The sequence below is a fragment of the Panthera onca genome, chromosome B1 (assembly GCF_046562875.1).
Source record: "Panthera onca isolate mPanOnc1 chromosome B1, mPanOnc1 haplotype 2, whole genome shotgun sequence".
In the NCBI taxonomy this organism is placed as follows: domain Eukaryota; kingdom Metazoa; phylum Chordata; class Mammalia; order Carnivora; family Felidae; genus Panthera; species Panthera onca.
The window spans coordinates 48,748,487-48,764,134 of record NC_138342.1 but is presented as its reverse complement, the minus strand read 5'-3'; positions in this window follow the sequence as shown (position 1 = coordinate 48,764,134).

The following is a 15,648-nucleotide window of genomic DNA, read 5'->3' as shown; positions in this document are numbered from 1 at the left end:
GGCTCAGTTGGTTGGGCGGCCCACTTCAGCTCAGGTCATGATCTCATGGTTTGTGGGTTTGAGCCCCATGTTGGGCTCTATGCTGAAATGCTCAGAGCCTGGAGCCCACTTCAGATTCTGTGTCCCCCACTGTCTCTCTGCCCCTCCCCAGTTCATGGTCTGTCTCTGTCTCTGTCTCTCTCTCTCTCTCTCTCAAAACTAAATAAACATTAAAAATTAAAAAAAAATTGTTTATTAAAGCAGCAGCAAGGACAACAATGTGGGTGGGCCAGTATGAGTGAAGGTGATAGAGGGAAATAAGATTAGCAACATAGCCTGATGCCTGCCAATGCTTCCTAAGGTGTCTTGTAGGTAATGTTTTATACAATGAAATGTGAGTTGTTGGATTATGTACAGAGTAGTAAGGTGTTATTGTCGAGGTACTATGTTGAGAAAAGTCTAGTTTGAAAGAGGGTAAATACGCTTTTAGGAAAATTAGTTAAAATGTTGATATAATAATCCTAGTGAGAATAATGGTGCCAAGGGACAGAATGACGGGAGCAGGATAGTAAACAGTTACACTGACACGATTTCCTAACAGATTGGTTCTGGAATATGAGAGAAAAGAAAAAAAAATCATGGATACGTTCATATATGTGGCCACATTAACTAGGAGAATGGAGTTACAATTTAACAAAAAGAAAAAAATTAGGGCGACATATACGAAGGAGATTGGTAATTAGATGTTAGATATGTTAAAAGTGTGACCTACATTAGGAAGCACTTTCCCCTCCTCCATCAGTAAACCATATCCCTCCACCATTACCTCAACTACTACACATCTGTCTCTAAATATGGGCTATTTCTGCTGGCTTATGTTCCAAAAGAAAATCACCATTTTCCTCCTATACCATTCAAATATGTTGCTCATTTCTTATTTCCTCCCTTGACTAATAAAAATGCTATTTATAAAAATCAAAATATAAATTGTGATACTAGCCTTGGCTCATCCATCTTTCGACTTACAATTAATCAGCAAATAATCATGTAAGTCAGTACATCCCTAAGTTTTGTCTCACGTGTGTTCTAGGATCCTGGTCTCTAAAGGATATCATCCTTACCATCTTCTTTCAAACAAGCTACCATGATTTCCTACCAAGTTGTTTTCCTGGTGCTTTTTCCCTATTTCAAATTCTGTATTGATTACAGATTTGCCAAGCTACTTTCCATCTTAAAACTTGGTAGGAAATTTCATATGGTTAACAGGCTCTTTAACTCCTTCCTAAAATATCTAAACATTCATAGAAAACACAATATATTATGTCTGAAACTAGTTAAAAGATCTTTAGGAAATTCATGCAAAATTCACAAAAATATAGAACTGGATGGAATATTATAACTGAGGGCACAATCCTGTTCTTAATGAAATAGAGGTTACAAAAAGAGAAAAGGAAAAAAAAACAAAATGAGAGATAAAAAAAATCAAATTAGTTGATATTCTTCTGTATTGCTTTTTGGGTTAACAGAGAATTTTTCCTCTGTCAGTAACATACCCCTGCCTCTTTTATTTCATTCATTATTTAACACGTGGCAAATTAAACAACAACAAAAAAGCATTAAATAATGATTGGGTCAATGATTATAGGTAGAAATATAGTGCACCTTGGTGAAGTTGTGTTAACTCCATACTAAGTAGAATACAGGTTCACTGGTGAATTTAAAAGAAATGGGATGGATTTTATAGAAATTCTGAAAAAAATCTTCATGTTAAAACTCTACTATGAAATTATGAGAGTGTTACTATCACACATCATTCAATACTTCTGCATCAAATGGAAAATTGCTAGGCATTAGAAACTGAGTTAGGACAGATGCACATGAAAAGTTATTAAGAAATAAGTTAAAATCATGGCACTTGGATAGCTCAGTTGATTGGGTATCTACTCTTGATTTCAGCTCAGGTTATGATCTCATGGTTGTGAGACTGAGCCCACATGGGGTTCTGTGCTGACAGTACAGAGCGTGCTGAGGATACTTTCTCTCTCTCTCTCTGCCCCTCCCATACTCACGCTGTCTGTCTCTCTCAAAAAATAAACAAACTTAAAAATTTTTAAGCTAAAATAATATTCTCAAATAAACAAGTTATTTGAGAAAAGCTTTAATCCAGTGATTAAAAATTCAATGAGGACAAAAAACATTGCATACAACTTCTCTGGGCAAACTTTGAGATATATTTAAAAATGAGCAAATAGAAGAAAAAAATCAAAATGGGGGATGTCAGTGATTATGGCAGAATAAGGAAATGCAAATTTATGTCCCTCTATAGAAGCAATAACCAAAATTATAAAACTTCTCAGAGTCCAATGTTTTGGAACTCTGGAAAATAACCAAAAGCTTGCAGCAATTATGGAAATTCTTGTTCAGGAAAAATGGCTGGAAATCTGTAAGAATTCTAAGTCTTGTTGCCATTATAATGTACACTAGTCCCTTCCCCCACTTCCCAGCCCAGTGGTACAGGTGAAAGTAATAAAACACTTCTGCTACCAGTAATGGAAGAAACAATCTTCTTTCCAGATAAATATCCTTATTTCAATCTATCTGGTGACTCCTAGGAAAATTCAGTCAAAAAACTTATCTTTATCTTCCCTGATTCAGAACTCAACCTGCACTAAAACCATTATCTGGAGGCATTTGTCAAAAGCATCTGCGGGTAGATGTTTCAGTTACTGAGGTAATGGATAGAAATTTGGGCAAACAATAGATTAACCAAAAAGCTTAGGAGACCTGAGGGAATGAGATGCTGTGGGAGAATAAGAGTTCTAAGACATCATATCCTTGGGAATCTAGAAGGCTGTATGCATGCCCAGGGTTTGGGACATGCTCAGGAAAGACATAAGACAATGCTAAACTAAGACCTCTGGCTAACTTTGAGGCCGTCTGCAGGCAGGAATCAAAGAGGAAGGCAGAGTTGTAAACTACTTGCCTGAGTCTGAAAAGTGTACCCCCAACACATCCATAGAAACCTTGCCAAGACTGGGAAATTTTTTTGGTTCCAGGCTTGTAAGAAAATCTCTATACAGTGAAGAGCTGACCATTTAGCTAATGGAGCAGAGACCTCAGTGGCTACACATACAAAGAACATACATTGTAAAGTTAGTTCAGAAATGGCATAAGACAAAAAGCAACAACAAATCCTGGGGAAGAATCTTATTTCCAGCATGGTCACATTATGATATTAGAGATGCCGAGCTCTTAACAAAAAAAATTATGAGTCAGGCAAAGAAACAGAATATATTGTCTATATACAGGAAAGAAAGTAACCAATTGAACTTTCCCCAAGGAGGCCCAGATGTTATACTTTTCAAGACTTTAAAGAATCTATTTTAAATGTATTAAGATCTAAAGGAAGCCATGTTTAAAAAGTGTCTGTATATGTATTAAAACTTGAAAAATTTCACTTAAGTATATGTGTACACATGTACACACCTACAAATCCCGTCCCAAGGTAGATGTTTTACCTTTCATTTCTTAATGGTGCTTTTACCTCTTAATGGTGCTTCTAATCTGAGATAATAAATTCTAATCCATGTGTATATAAGTGAGGAAATGACATCCAAAACTATAAGGTGGCATAGCTAGTAATAAATACATTGTTTTTTAGATTTCCAAAACAATGTGCTTTCTTTTTTTCTAATATGAAATTTATTGTCAAATTGGTTTCCATACAACACCCAGTGCTCATCCCAACAGGTATCCTCCTCAATGCCCATTATCCACCCTCCCTTCCCTCCCACCCCCCATCAACCCTCAGTTTACTCTCAGGTTTTAAGAGTCTCTTATGCTTTGGCTCCGTCCCTCTCTAACTTTTTTTTTTTCTTCCCCTCCCCCATTGTCTTCTGTTAAGTTTCTCAGGATCCACCTAAGAGTGAAAACATGGGATCTGTCTTTCTCTGTATGACTTATTTCACTGAGCATAACACTTGCCAATTCCATCTACTTTGCTACAAAAGACCATATTTCATTCTTTATCACTGCCAAGTAGTACTCCATTGTATATATAAACCACAACTTGTTTATCCATTCATCAGTTGATGGACATTTACGCTCTTTCCATGATTTGGATATTGTTGAAAGTGCTGCTATAAACATTGGGGTACAAGTGCCCCTATGCATCAGCACTCCTGTATCCCTTGGGTAGACTCCTAGCAGTGCTATTGTTGGGTCATAGGGTAGATCTATTTTTAATTTTTTGAGGAACAACCACACTGTTTTCCAGTGTGGCTGCACCAGTTTGCATTCCCACCAACAGTGCAAGAGGTTTCACGTTTCTCCACATCCTCTCCAGCATCTATATTCTCCTGATTTGTTCATTTTAGCCACTCTGACTGGCGTGAGGTGATAGCTCAGTGTGATTTTCATTTGTATTTCCCTGATGAAGAGCGACGTTGAGCATCTTTTCATGTGCCTGTTGCCATCCGGATGTCTTCTTTAGAGAAGTGTCTATTCATGTCTTCTGCCCATGTCTTCACTGAATTATTTGTTTTTTGAGTGTGGAGTTTGGTGAGTTCTTTATAGATTTTGAATACTAGCCTTTTGATATGTCGTTTGCAAATATCTTTTCCCATTCTGTTGGTTGCCTTTTAGTTTTGTTGATTGTTTCCTTCGCAGTGCAGAAGCTTTCTTTCTTCATGAGGTCCCAGTAGTTCATTTTTGCTTTTAATTCCCTTGCCTTTGGGGATGTGTCAAGTAAGAAATTGCTGCGGCTGAGGTCTGAGAGGTTTTTTCCTGCTTTCTCCTCTAGGGTTTTGATGGTTTCCTGTCTCACATTCACGTCCTTCATCCATTTGGAGTTTATTTTTGTGAATGGTGTAAGAAAGTGGTCTAGTTTCATTCTTCTGCATATTGCTGTCCAGTTCTCCCAGCACCATTTGCTAAAGAGACTGTCTTTTTTCCATTGGATGTTCTTTCCTGCTTTGTCAAAGATGAGTTGGCCATACTTTTGAGGGTCCAATTCTAGAGTCTCTATTCTATTCCATTGGTCTATGTGCCTGTTTTTGTGCCAATGCCATGCTGTATTGATGATGACAGCTTTGTAGTAGAGGCTAAAGTCTGGGATTGTGATGCCTCCTGCTTTGGTCTTCTTCTTCAATATTACTTTGGCTATTCGGGGTCTTTGGTAGTTCCATACAAATTTTAGGATTGCTTGTTCTAGCTTCAAGAAGAATGTTCGTGCAATTTTCATTGGGATTGCATCGAATATGTGGATAGCTTTCAGTAGTATTGACATTTTAACAATATTTATTCTTCTGATCCATGAACACCAAATGTTTTTCCATTTCTTTGTATCTTCTTCAATTTCCTTCATAAGTTTTCTATAGTTTTCAGCATACAGACCTTTTACATCTTTGGTTAGGTTTATTCGCAGGTATTTTATGATTCTTGGTGCAATTGTGAATGGGATCACTTTCTTTGTTTTTCTGTTGCTTTGTTATTAGTGTATAAGAATGCAACTGATTTCTGCACATTAATTTTTTATCCTGTCACTTTTCTGAATTCATGTATCAGTTCTAGCAGACTTTTGGTGGAGTCCATTGGGTTTTCCATATGTAATATCATGTCATCTGCAAAGAGTGAAAGCTTGTCTTCATCTTTGCCATTTTGATGTTTTTAATTTCCTTTTGTTGTCTGATTACTGATGCTAGAACTTCCAACACTATGTTAAACAACAGTGGTGAGAGTGGACATCCCTGTTGTGTTCCTAATCTCAGGGGGAAAGCTCTCAGTTTTTCCCCATTGAGGATGATATTAGCCGTGGGTTTTTCATAAATGGCTTTTATGATGTTTAAGTATGTTCCCTCTATCCCGACTTTCTCGAGGGTTTTTATTAAGAAAGGATGCTGAATTTTGTCAAATGCATTTTATGCACTGATTGACAGGATCATATGGTTCTTATCTTTTCCTTTCTTAAAGTGATATATCACATTTATTGATTTGTGAATGTTCAATCAGCCCTGCATCCCCGGAGTGCATCCCACTTGATCATGGTGAATTATTCTTTTTATATGCTGTTGAATTCAATTTCTTAATAATTTGTTGAGAATTTTTGCATCCATATTCATGAGGAATATTGGCCTGTAGCTCTTTCTTTTTTCTGGGTCTCTGTCTGGTTTGGGAATCAAAGTAATGCTGGCTTCATAGAATCAATCTGGAAGTTTTCCTTCCTTTTCTATTTTTTGGAACAGCTTGAGAAGGATAGGTATTATTTCTGCTTTAAATGTCTGGTAGAATTCCTTAGGGAAGCCATATGGTCCTGGACTCTTATTTGTTGGGAAATTTTTGATAACTGATTCAATATTTCACTAGTTATGGGTTTGTTCAAATTCTCTGCATCTTCCTATTTGAGTTTTGGAAGTGTGTGGGTGCTTAGGAATTTGTCCATTTGTTCCAGGCTGTCCAGTTGCCATATAATTTTTCATAGTATTCCCTGATAATTGCTTGTATTTCTGAGGGATTAGTTGTAATAATTCCATTTTCATTCACGATTTTATCTAGTTGGGTCCTCTCCCTTTTCTTTTTGAGAAGCCTGGCTAGAAGTTTATCAGTTTTGTTTTTGTTTTCAAAAAACCAACTCTTGGTTTCGTTGATCTGCTTAACTGTTTTTTGTTTGTTTCTTTGTTTAGATTCTATATTGTTTATTTCTGCTCTGATCTTTATTATTTCTCTTCTTCTGCTGGGTTTGGGGTGTCTTTGCTGTTCTCCTTCTAGTTCCTTTTTGGTGAGCTGTTAAATTTTCTATTTGGGATTTTTCTTGTTTCTTGAGATAGGCCTGGATTGCAATGTATTTTCCTCTCAGGAATGCCTTTGCTGCATCCCAAAGCATTTGGATTGTTGTATTTTCATTTTCATTTGTTTCCATATATTTTTAAAGTTCTTCTCTAACTGTCCGGTTGACCGATTCATTCTTTAGTAGGGTGTTCTTTAACCTCCACACTTTTGGAGGTTTTCCAGACTTTTTCCTGTGGTGATATCAAGTTTCATAGGATTGTGGTCTGAAAGTGTGCATGCTATGATCTCAATTCTTTTATACTTACAAAGTGCTGTTTTGTTACCCAGTATGTGATCTATCTTGGAGAATTTTCCATGTGCACTTGAGAAAAAAAGTATATTCTGTTGCTTTGGGATGCAGAGTTCTAAATATATCTGTCAAGTCCATCTGATCCAATATATCCTTCAGGGCCCTTGTTTCTTTATTGATTTTGTGTCTAGATGAGCTATCCATTGTAAGTGAGGTATTTAAGTCCCCTGCAATTACCACATTCTTATCAATAAGGATGCTTATGTTTGTGATTAATTTTTTTATGCAGTTGGGGGCACCCATATTTGGTGCATAGACATTTATAATTGTTAGCTCTTCCTGATGGATAGACCCTGTAATTATTATATAATGCCCTTCTTCATCTCTTGTTACAGCTTTTAAAGTCTAGTTTGTCTGATGTAACTATGGCAACTCCAGCTTTCTTTTGACTTCCCATAGCATGATAGATAGCTCCCTATCCCCTCACTTTCAATCTGAAGGTGTCCTCAGGTCTAAAATGAGTCTCTTGTAGACAGCAAATAGATGGGTCTTTTTTTTTTTTTTTATCCCTTCTGATACCCTATGTCTTTAGGTTGGAGCATTTAGTCCATTTACATTCAGTGTTATTATAGAAAGATATGGGTTTAGAGTCATGGTGATGTCTGTAGGTTTCATGCTTGTAGCGATGTCTCTGGTACTTTGTCTCACAGGATTCCCCTTAGGATCTCTTGTAGGGCTGGTTTAGTGGTGATGAATTCCTTCAGTTTTTGTTTGTTTGGGAAGACCTTTATCTCTCCTTCTATTCTGAATGACAGACTTGCTGGATAGAGGATTCTCGGCTGCATGTTTTTTTCTGTTCATCACATTGAAGATTTCCTGCGATTCCTTTATGGTCTGCCAAGTTTTAGTAGATAGGTATGCTACTACCCTTATGAGTCTACCTTGGTATGTTAGGGCCTGTTTATCCCTAGCTGCTTTCAGAATTCTCTTTTTATCCTTGTATTATGCCAGTTTCACTATGATATGTCCTGCAGAAGATGGATTCAAGTTACACTGAAGGGAGCTCTCTGCGCCTCTTGGATTTCAATGCCTGTTTCCTTCCCAGATCAGGGAAGTTCTCAGCTATGATATGTTCAAGTACACCTTCAGCCCTTTTCTGTCTCTTCTTCTTCTGGAATTCCTAGAATATGGACATTGTTGCGTTTGATTGCATCACTTAGTTCTCTAATTCTCCCCTCATATTCCTGGATTTTTTTCTTTTTCTCAGCTTCCTCTTTTTCCATAATTTTATCTTCTAATTCACCTATTCTCTCCTCCACCTCTTCAATCCATGCTATGGCTGCCTCCATTTTATTTTGCACCCCATTTATAGCATTTTTTAGCTCATGACTATTTCTTAGTCTCTTGATCTCTGTAGCAATAGATTCTCTGCTGTCCTCTATGCTTTTTTCAAGCCCAGCAGTTAATTTTATGACTATGATTCTAAATTCTTGTTCCATTATTTTGCTTAAATCGGTTTTGATCAATTCGTTAGCTGTCACTACTTCCTGGAGTTTCTTTTGAGGAGAATTCTTCAGTTTCATCATTTTGGATAGTCCCAGGGGAACTGCAGGGCACTTCTCCTGTGCTCTTTGGAGAAACTTGTGTTGGGGGACAGGGCCGCTGTCAGACCTGATGTCTTCCCCCAGCCCACCTCTGGGGCCACAGTCAGACTGGTGTGTACCTTATCTTCCCCTCTCCCAGGGGCAGGACTCACTGTGGAGTGGTGTGGCCCCTGTCAGGGCTTCTTGCACACTGCCAGGCTTGTGGTGCTGCTTTGATGGGATCTGGCCAATAGAGTATTAGAGTATTTGACAGGGTGGATCTGCAAGGTGCACAGGGGCAGGAGGGGCAGGCTTAGCTTGCTTTGCCTTTGATGGTCCCCTGCAGGAGGGGCCTGCAGCACCTGGAGGGAGGCACACCCGTCAGAAGGATGGATCTACAGAAGAACAGCGTTGGGTGTTTGTGGGGTGCAAGCAAATTCGGTGACAGGAACTGGTTCCCTTTGGGTTTTTGCCTGGGGATGGGAGAGGGAGATGGTGCTTGCCAGCACCTTTGTTCCTCACTAAGCTGAGTTCTGTCTTCCGGGGCTCAACACCTCTCCCTCCCATTGTCCCTTCTCCCTCCCGCTCTCCAAGCAGAGCTGTTGACTTATAACATTCCATATGTTAAGTCCCGCTTGCTGTCAGAACTCATGGAATCCGGCCCCTCTGCTTTTACAAGCCAGGCTTCGGGGGCTCTGCCTTGCCTGGCCGGCTGCCCCTCCACCCCTCTGGCTCCTTCCTGCCAGTCTGTGTAGCACGCACTGCCTCTCTACCCTTCCTACCCTCTTCTGGGGGCCTGTTGTCTACACTTGGCTCTGGAGAGTCCGTTCTGCTAGTTTTCTGACAGTTTTCTGGGTTCCTAAGCAGATGTGGGTAGAATCTAAGCGATCAGTGGGATGAGGTGAGCCCAGCAACCTCCTACACCATCTTTCTCCCTTCCCAAAACAATGTGCTTTCAATAACACATTTTTTCTTATGATTTGTATATTGTCTCTACAATCCCAGATACTGCAGTGTAATTTTTATGTCTTCATTTGCTTCAACTTGCATTCCTCTGACAATATCATAATATGGGAGAATTTCAGTGCTGACAATCTAGGTGATCTATTTCAGCTTCATTGTACCTTTAACTCTTCATTCAAATTGCCTAACTAGATCCCCAAGGTAGTATTTCCTTCCTGTTTTGTTTTATAACTCTGACAATCTAAATTTCAACAGCTTTTAAAGTATCACATAGCTTATTGATTTATATGGTTTTCAAAATATGTTTGAAAATATATTTTTGTAAACATTAATATCAATCGAAATTGTAATAATTCTGTAAGCTTACATGGTATATGCTATACTTATGTCATGACAATATTTAGTGAAAGACTCAGCCCATATGGATAGAGGCCCCAGTATCATTTGAAAAGAAAAATATGTATATAATATTCCAGATTACCAATTTTGAGGTTTCATTTGGAATAATTTGGGAAATATGCTTTTTTAAATATTTCATATATTTCAAGGCTTTTCTCCTATTTTTCCACTTGCTAACAAGTAACACCCAGAAATAAAAGTAAAATCCATCATCTAAATTTCATTAAGAATTATAATTGCTATTCAAGATTTAATACTTTAAAACAAAGGTCAGTGTTCTGAAAATTTGGCTTTGGTGTATCAACAGGGAAATTTCAATTTCTCAATTACATTACTTTGTTTTAATTTCAGTTGATAGCTTAAAGGAAGGGCACACATTCACTACTGAAACAATTATTTTTCATTATAGTATATTATAATTTTGGGGTTAACAACAAAAAAATGTTATAAAGTATTATTTCTATATAATTAATTAAATCAGGATTAAATATTGCTTGTAGGTATTCAAGGTGAGAGATCAATAACAATTTTCTGTTTGTTCTTTGAATCAAGCAAAATGTGAGAGGTTATGCCAACACTAGTTTATTGATATTCTTACATGTTTTCTCTCCATAACTTTGCTTGCACAGTATTTGTAGACTGCACGCAATATGGAAGTAACATCTAAATGATAAAACTTCAAAGGAGGGGCGCCTGAGTGGCTCAGTCGGTTAAGCGTCCGACTTCGGCTCAGGTCACCATCTCACTGTTCGTGAGTTCAAGCCCCGCGGCGGGCTCTGTGCTTACTGCTCAGAACCTGGAGCCTGTTTCAGATTCTGTGTCTCCCTCTCTCTCTGACCCTCCCCCATTCATGCTCTGTCTCTCCCTGTCTCAAAAATAAATAGAAAGTTAAAAAAAATTAAAAAAAACTTCAAAGGAAATTTTGGAGGTTGAGTGGATATTTAACTAAAATGCATTGAATGGCTTAGTATTACTCATCATAAAATGCAGACTAGTGCAGCCACTGTGGAAGATGGTATGGAGATTCCTCAAAAAATTAGAAATGAAACTACCATTTATGGAGGAATCCCACTACTGGGTATTTACTCAAAGAATACAAAAACACTAATTCAAAGGAATATATGCACCCTAATGTCTTATTGCAGCGTTATTTATAAGAACCAAATTATGGAAGCAGTCTCAGTGTCCACTGATAAATGAACGGATAAAGAAGATTATTCACTCATAAAAAATAATGAAATCTTGCTATCTGCAACAACATAAATCGATCTAGAGAGTCTAATGCTAAGCTAAATGTCAGTCAAAGACGACAAACTGTATGATTTTACTCATATGTGGAATTTAAGAAACAAAATAAATAAGGGGGGGAAAGAGACAAACCAAAAAGTACACTACTATCCCAACAGAACAAATAGACAGTTGTCAGAGGATGGGTGAAATAAGTAAAGGGGATTAAGAGTACACTTATCTTGATGAGCACTGAGTGATCTATGGAATTGCTGAATCACTATATTGCACACCTGAGACTAACAACACTGTATGTTAGCTACACTGGAATTAAACTTTTTTAAATGATAAAAAGGTATATATTAAATATTACTTCTCCACTGATACATAAAATATTTTCATAATATACATAATAATTGAATAATTTATTAAATAAGTTCTAAATCTCTAAAATTATTTGCCCCTATGTTTTGTAATGTTTTATTACTGAGACTATAGAAATTACACAAACATTAAACAGTAGTAAGCAAACACTTACTTAATTCTTATCTAATTCTTTTCTTCATAATTTTCAATACAGATTTTGAACAGTTAATGACACCGTTATACAGATTTTCTTGTATATTAAAGATAATTTTAGCAATAATTAGACAGAGTTTTATTTCTTTTTGGATTGAAACTTCAGAATCTCTTACTGGGTTAAAAATTGAACATTTCATACTTATAACTATTAGAGAACAAGGCCTGGAGAGCTAATACACAGTACAGTGACTATAGACAACAAAACTGTATTACAAACATTAAACTTGCTAGGAGACTAGGCCTTATTTGTTCCCACTGCTAGAAGAAACGGTAATTATATCACGCAACAAAGAGGTTCGCTAACACTACGATGGCAATCATATCGTGATATAAATGTATATCAAATCAGTATGTTGTACATCTTAAACACTGTTATATGTCAGTTATATCTCCCTTAAAAGTAAGAAAATAAAACCCTGGAAAAACCAGATGGGCAATAATGAGAGAGAATTACATGAACAAAGTCTTCCAACTTTGACAAGGAACTACCTCTTGGGCAATACCCATCTTTTATATCTTAGACTGGAGAGACAACGAATAAGATGTATAATTGTTAACTGTAATTGAACCCAGGGATTTTCTCCCCTACATATCTCAATCTCAAACAAGTCTATAGTCAGTAAGTAGGCTACATGTCTAGCAAATTCCAGTGTATCTTTCTTTGATCAAACAGTTTATAAATGCTCAGAAGATGTGCTCATTTTCTACCAAGGTACATATTCCCTCAATGTTTTCAAACAGGTATCTTTTGGCAAACATGATTTAGCCTAAATTAGCAGCTTATTTTATTCCTTCTCTACCTGTGGTAGATGAAAATGGAACACAAAGCTAAGAAGTTTGTAGACTAAATGTATCAATTTTCTACAAACTTTGTGTCTATCACTTAGTTCAAACAGGTAAGAGAACTGGCACAAACATAGACACATAGATCAGTGAAACAGAATAGAGAGCCCAAACTAAATACGCACATATATGGTCAATTAACCTGTGATAAAGGAGGCGAGGTATATACAATGCGGTAAAAATAGTCTTTTCAATAAATGGTGCTGGGAAAATTGGACAGCTACATGCAAAAGAACGAAACTGGACCACTTTCTTATACCATATACAAAAATAAACTCAAAATGGATTGACAACCTAAGTCTAAGACTTGAAGCCATAAAACTCCTGAAAGCAAACAGGCAGTAATCTCTCAGACCTCAGCCTTAGCAATATATTTGTGAATAGGTCTCCTCAAGCAAAGGAAACAAAATCAAAAATAAATTTTGGGGACTGTACCAAAATTAAAGCTTTCGTGCAGTGAAGGTAACAATCAACAAAACAAAAAGGCAACCTCCTTTTTGTTCAACAAAAAGATATTCACAAAATATATATCTTTAAGGGGTTAATATTAAAAATATATAAGAGATTTATACAACTCAATATCAGAAAAAGACAATCCAATTAAAAAAATGGGCAGATGAATTGAATAGACATTTTTCCAAAGAATAGATGGCCAATAGACACATGAAAATATGTTCACCATCACTAATCATGAGGGGAATCCAAATCAAAACCACAAAATCAGATATCATCTGACATCAGTCAGAATGTCTAGTATCAAAAAGATAAGAAATAGCAAGTACTGGTAAGAATGTGGAGAAAGAGCATTCCTTGTGCACTACTGGTAGGGATGTAAATTGGTACAGACCCTCTGAAAAACAGCATGGAGGTTCCTAAAAAATTAAAAATAAAAGTATCGCATGATCTAGGAATTCCACTACCATTTATTTTGACCCAAAGAAAACAAAGACACTCATTCAAAAAGATATATATATATATATACACCCCTGTGTTTACTGCAGGATGATTTACAATCGCCAAGATATGGAAGCAATCCAAGTATGCATTGACAGTTAAAGGATAAAGTGGTGTGTGTATATATACACACACACCAGAATATTGTTCAACCATTACAAAGAAAAAAATCTTGCCATTTGTGACTCCATGTATGGGCCTATTATGCTGAGTGAAATAATCAGATGGAGAAAGATGAATGCCATATGAAAGAGGATTAAGAGGTAAAAATTTCCAGGTATAAAAGAATTAAGTCACTGAGATTAAAAGTATAGCATAGGGAATATAGTCAATAATATTTTAATAATGTTGTAGGTGGCAGGTGGTATCTTATGTTTATTGTGGTGAGCATTGAGTAAAATATACAATTGCAGAATCACTATGCTATACTCCTGAAACTAATATGACAATGTATGTCAACTATACTTCAACAATGGATTTTTCACAAGAAAAAAGTGGGTAAATGATTTATTGCCAAATAAGTCCAATGATGAAATATTCTAAGACAATGTCCAATAACAATAACAGGAAAACAACAATACATTAACAAAACCAAGAATATGATAAGGCAAACCCGGATTTTTCACTGGCAGCATTAGAACTTTCGACAAGTGATTTATTTGCTCTAAGCCTCAGTTTTCACATCTTCAGAAATATGGAGAAGGTTATTTATACACTCCTTAAAGGTTTGCTGTGGTGATCAAACAAGTCAACAGCATGTGCAGTGATTGACATAGAAAAGATATTATCAATTAGTCATTTTTTAGTATTTTTCAAGAAACTTATTTATTAAAACATTTGTACAAATTCTAAATAGCCAAAAACATATGGGGAAAAATAGTTTTCATGTATTTCTGTTTTTGTTCTATTTTATTCAATAAAGGAATTCCTGTGTTGTATTTTCCTCATGGATGTGGTTCAGCATCTACTGCTGAGTTGGGAGGAAATCTTTTATGGCTACATTAACATCATATGGCCAGTAAGGGTTATTTTGTTCACTCTGTAGCCATAATTTATTACATCGGCTTTTTATTAGTTTGAAGAAGTCAATACTTGCATTCCCTGTGCACTAATACCGTCAGGCTTTTTGTTGGGAAACAGCTATGAAGTTCTCAGTGAATTATATTCTATAAACATAATTTGATGATGTTTTAATAGCAAAGGTTTGGTAATAATTATGCTTTCCAGTGTGCTGAGTAGAAAAGCTCTTTAACGTCTTGTGCTCTTGAGGTCTTAACTCTGCAAGATGACACTTGCCAAATATCTGGCAGCAAGTCAGCACCAGGAAGTGAACTTTATGCTCCTATTTGTGTGTGTGTGTGTGTGTGTGTGTGTGTGTGTGTGTGCGCGCGCGCGCGTGTGTGTGTTTTCCAAATGTTGAAACATCTAGACTTATTTCTGATTAATACAATGATGACATCGCTTAATTACATGCTCATCAAGAATTAATGACAGTAACTGCCATAGACACAGCAGTGATAATTTCCTGTTCTTTATACATGTTGCATTTAAGTTTCTAGAATAAAAAAATTCTAATAAAGTATTAGTGTAAAATCTTAAAACCTGTTCACTGAAATAACAAAACTAATTACTTATACACAATGACACTTCATAGTACTTACTACGTTGAAATGCTAAGGAAGAATCTTAGCCTTTAAAATTTGTATCTATGTCTACACTAATTATATATATATATATATATATAATTAGTATATATAATTATACTATATAATTGTATATATATTGTATATAATTATATATATTGTATATATATTGTATATAATTATATACAATATATATACAATTATATAGTATATTTATATATACTATATATACAATATAATATTGTATAATTATATATAATATACAATATATAATACACTATATAGTGTATATAATTGTATGTATATAATTAGTGTAGATATAACATTTATATATATATATAATCAGTGTAATATCTTAAATACACACATGCATATATGTGTATATATACAAAAGGATATG